Source organism: Belonocnema kinseyi, chromosome 3 (assembly GCF_010883055.1).
Source record: "Belonocnema kinseyi isolate 2016_QV_RU_SX_M_011 chromosome 3, B_treatae_v1, whole genome shotgun sequence".
Lineage (NCBI taxonomy): Eukaryota > Metazoa > Arthropoda > Insecta > Hymenoptera > Cynipidae > Belonocnema > Belonocnema kinseyi.
Genome location: NC_046659.1, coordinates 39,347,999 through 39,353,455, shown reverse-complemented (window position 1 = coordinate 39,353,455; position 5,457 = coordinate 39,347,999).

Genomic DNA, 5,457 nt, shown 5'->3' with positions numbered 1-5,457 from the left:
AAATTTTTTGTTAAAGTTTAAGAATTTTGTGCACCAATAGTTGAAGAAATTTTAAGATATCAAAGCGTTTTAGGTCTGAAAAAAATTATAAAAATAAGAAAACAAACATTTTTCACTATTTTTGTATACAAAAACCGCCATATTTAATTTTGAAGCCAATTCATTGTTTTATTATACCCCTAAATTTTGCGGTCAACCTCATGTTATAAAATTCATAGCTTTGGTCGTTAATGGGTTAATTTGAAAAAAGGATTGCACTGTTATATGGATTTAATTACTTTTTTCGGTTTCTAGGCGACTTTTTGTGGATCGGTCACTCGCCTAATAGAAGGGTAAGCTACGATCTATTTGAAATTTTTAAAATTAGTTGCTTTGGGGATGGCGACTGACACTTGCGGTCGTTAGTGCGCGTGGACATACACAAAACGTCGGTTCCAACGGTGATAACACCTGCTACTTGAATTATATCAGCCTTCATAACGCAGCGTAGATGTGATAGCTTAAAGCACTATTTTTAAACTTTTAGGTGTGCAGGTGGAATTGTTGGTGCAAAAATAAAGGAGCAAATCGCTTTCCAAATAACAAAAAAACTAAGGAAACTATGCATACTCTACCTTTTGCCTGCGCACAAGATATATTTCAATCTACAATGCTTCCCTCTAAGCTGAGCCTACCAAATCGCCGTCCCTATTAATATTACATTAAATTTCTCAAAAGATTATATCTAAAAAAAAATTTAATGAGATTTGTGAGGCTAAAAGAACTAAAACATTTTTTCATGAAAACGATGAAATAAATTTAAATGAAAAAAATTTGTCCGTGGCGCTGTCACATTCTCATTGCGCGCTGCCTGCGCGGCTCACATATTTGAGCGCGTTCGTGAGGTTTCGTTAATTTAATAATTTATGCAGTCAAGTTTTTTAATAGTTCGATAGGTTAAACTACGGTCGAATGTGATTTTCAATATAACTTTTTTACAGTATAGTGTAGTATATGCAGTACTCAAAACTTAAAAATGACATCCATTTTTACCTATCTCTTACGGCTCTCTCTCACGTTCTGAGAACGTTCCCGCGGAACGTTCCGTACTATTAGTGGTCGACAACTGAAATTTAGCGATTGTGAATTCTCTTTCATTAAAGCTCCTTCGGCTTTAACGAATACATTTTAAATGCGTCTCTCGATACAAAATAAAGGTTAAGTGCAAATTTTAAGATCTATTTTGAAAACAGGTTTGCTTTTAAATATTTTATTGTACCCTGTTTTATACCACTTTTTTCATATCGTCCCACAGTGGAGCAGGAGAATCAATTTCGTGACCAAAACTCGATTCTAGAATTCGAAAAAATGGAATAGACTACTGAATTCAGGAAGAATTAAAGTATTATTGACAACAATTATCCGTTGATTGATCAATTTTTTGTGCCGATGATACAGGCACAAAGTAGAAAATCTTATTAAAATTCGTAGTGCTACTGATGTTCTTGAACTCCGTTTCTTAATCTTAAGAAATCGATTCCGAATCTCCTACCTCCATTTATTTAATTCACCAAGGTGTGGCATTTTTAAAAAATCAATTGAATTCGGAATTCTCAATTGTAATCATAAACAATCACATTATCATAGAATGAAAAACAAGATTTTTCAGCAAAGCACCTGGTTCTGATTTCTCGTAACACGACATAACACAACACATTGATTCTGAAATATATGAATGTCTTCCTTAGGATAAGCACTTGAGTATAGGTACGCTACTTTTTTCGACCTTAAAAACCCACTAGTACCGAAATTCACGCGAGTATATAATAATTCCGTAATGTTGGCCGCAATATTGGATCCGCCATTTTTAAATTTCGATTTTTGACACCAAACTCGAAATCAGCGACCTCGAAAACTTTCATATACCAATTTTCTTGAGAATCAGACGAAATCTTGACTTTTGGCCACTGAATCGTGTTTGCTAACTCACGGTGCGTCCGTTGTTTGGCTTGAAATGTTCATTTTCATTTGTTTAATTCTGCAAATGAGTTAACTCTGACCATTTTTTTTTTTTTTTTTGAAAAAAGTAATAGGGGCAAATTGTTAGACTCTCCCAGTACTATGGATAGCCGTATATAGAATTATTTAATTAAACAAAAAAAAAACTCAAAAATTTTTAAAATCCTTTAACTTTTGAATTTTCATCCAAAATAGCTGGCTAACGAATTCGTCCTTTCTTTTGTTATAATCATGAGAGAATCTTTTCAAGTTTTCTTTAAAAGCTTTAATCTACAGGTTCAATATTTCTTATATGAATTTCTAAATTAATTTTGGTTTAAAATGGGCTTAGTCTCCGAATTTTTAAATGTATGTTCACTACTAATCTTTAATTTAAACAAGAGAGATAATTTAGAAATCTTTTGACTTGGGATTAATCTTTCAGAATATAAGCAATATAAAAATTACAAACTGAATTTCAAATAAAGCACAATAATAAATTCATGTAATGTACTGTATTGCATATGACGCCACGCCACCTCGTGAAAGATATATTTTGTAGTGAGCCTTCGAAACTCAGATACACTTTTCCTGATAGCCCTGATACATCATCAAATCTCTGGCTCTTAGTGGCTCTCTCACAACGTGTAGCAACCTATCAATAGGTGTACACGGCCACTAGTACAGAGATCGAAAGCGATTTCATAATTTTGCTTAAAAATTCTCCTATTTGGTTGAAAGTATCAACTTGTGGAATGAGCTAGGAAAGTTGTAACAAAAATCTCAACTTCTTGCCGCATATTCTTTGAAGTCTTACTTCACACTTTAGCCAATTAAACTTGAAAATTATTTCCGGGTTCTCGAGATAGAATTAAAAGTGCTCAAGTCTTGTCAAGTTTCAGCCGGCGATTTACAGCAGTCAACCGCAAGAGCGCTGATCGTCGAAAATTTCTCAGATTTTGTTTCTTAAATTCAATTTGTGCTGTGACTTAGGGTACTAATGGAAGAAAAACTGAAATTGACAGAACTTAATCTGTAAAATGTCACCTTTATTTGAAGAAAATAAAACTTCAAAAATATTCCCGATTACCAAGATATGACAATAAATGGTCAAACGTGCCTGCTTCGACTGTCAGCTGACGACTACCATAGATGGCCAGGACTTGCTGCTAAAGTGACTGAAATGCGACGCTGACAAGCTTGTTCATTTTTAGTCGTATCTCGAGAGCTCGTGAAGCTTTTTAAAGTTTAATGTCATAAATTCATAATAAGACCTTAAAGACTGTGTGGTGTAAATTTGAGACTTTTGCTACAACTTTCCTATGCCATGCCACAAATTGTAATCGATACTTTCGCTGGACGTACTGACAATTTCCGACTATAGTTCATAACGGTCGACTTTTCAAATAAAAAAATTAATTTTTAACCAAAAACGATGACTTTTTGTTTCGTGAAAATGTTGGTTTAATAAAATTATTAAATGATAGATGTAAAAAGTTAAGTAATATTAAATTTAGAAAAGAAAAATTTGAACAATTCAAAATTACATTAGTTCAGAATCACTTTGCGCTTCATTTGATAAAAAGTATGATTAGAGAAAAATTCATGAAATCTACAATAGTTCTAGCAGGAAGACTAACTGGATTGGTACTTGCAAAAAATCTTGTTCAAAAGTCACGTTGCCTTATGTTGAAGGAGTTTCCGAAAGTTTAAGAAGATCTTTAAACAAAACAAAATTAACATAAATGTTTATTTTAATAATAAAAAGACACTTAATACGTTTTTATTCAATAAAAAGAATAGATAAGATGGAAAATTTGTCTAGAATTTATGTCTTATAAAATTTATATGTTGTGAAAAAGTCTATGTTGGGGAAACAGGTAGGAGGCTCAAAGCTAGAGTAACTGAACACAAAAGAGATTGTAGATTTAATAATTGGAATACACATTTATCACAACTTTTGTGAAACTTTTAGTGAAACTCTTTCATAGCGCCGATTTTGGTGCTGACAGGTGGGTGGGAGTTAACTCATTATAGCCCGCTCCGCTTTTGTTTGTTCTCGCCTGAGTGACAGCCGCAGATCTCGCGCACCACCTCTTACACCTACATACATGCGGCGCGGCATCAATTATCAGAAGGGCTATAGACCTAAACGTACTTCATTGTACTCTTATACATTTTCCAAAGTTTCAGCTCGATATTTTATTTACAAAAAAATTTCTTCGGTTCAAAAAAATATTCAGTGAGCTGATAAAGTGAGGTCAGTAATATAGGTATTTGGCTGTGACACATGCCCTTAAGGTTTCAAATTTCATCAACATGTTCAAATTTTCAAAAAATCAATTTTTTTTTAAATTTTAGTCACCATATACCCTTAGAAATAAGGTAGAAGCCTTCTTTTACCTCAGGGCGTATCGGAACTGTAAAAAAAAACGAATTACTTCAGAAGGCCTCGAGCGGTCGAAACGCACAATTTTTCGTACTTTAAACGCGTTTTTCTCGAAACGCACTTTTTTGGGGTGGTCGCCACGATTCCATCCGATGTACTAGGCCGATTTCATTCAACTTTTTTTTTTTAATGCTTGAAAAATACTTGGCTCTCGTATGACCCTCGGTCATGATTTTCCAATAATATTTAATAATAATTTGACACATTAATGTTGCAAAAACATACAGATAAAACTAAAAAAATTTAACAAATTCACCATTTGCTTATTTATCAATATTTATTTATGATGGAGGGTCATACGATGGCCACTTATACTCTTTAAGAATCAATTGGGTTTTTGTGTTTTAAGATTTTCCGAATTTGAGCAATCATGACGACCATTTTTTTCACATGGCTTCTTCAGATCGCCCATATCTAGGCCGGACGTTAATAAAAAGTGAACAAATTTTTTTTTCGTTGGTCAAAAGTATGTCCTACAACACAATAAATAATTGCGAATGTCAAATAAAAATTAATGCAAAAAAAAATTATTGAAAAAAAGGTCCTTGAACACGTACTACCCACTTAAGGGCATGTGACACAGCTAAATACCTATATTACCAACCACAGTTTTTCAGTTCACTGAATGTTTTTTTTAACCTCAGAACTTTTTTTGTGAATAAAATATCGAGCTGAAACTTTGGGAAATGTATTAGAGTACAATCAAGTACGTTTAGGTACTGCATTTTGGTAGGAACTTCACTGAAAATTATTTCATCTTTTTTCTGAACCTCAATATTTTTTGAACGTTCCAACTTTTTTTATACATAAAATATCGGTCTCAAACTTTGAGAAATGCAAGAGATGAAAGAAAACTACGTTTAAGTACAAAGCTTAATAATAAAAGATGTAAAAAATATATTTCAACAATAAATTCCAACGGCATCAGACGGTAACGTTGTACACGAAAATACGAACTCTCTAGAGCCTCGTCTAGTGGCCGCCAGGTTTCGTATTTTCGTGTACAAAGTTACCGGCTGATGCCGTTGGAA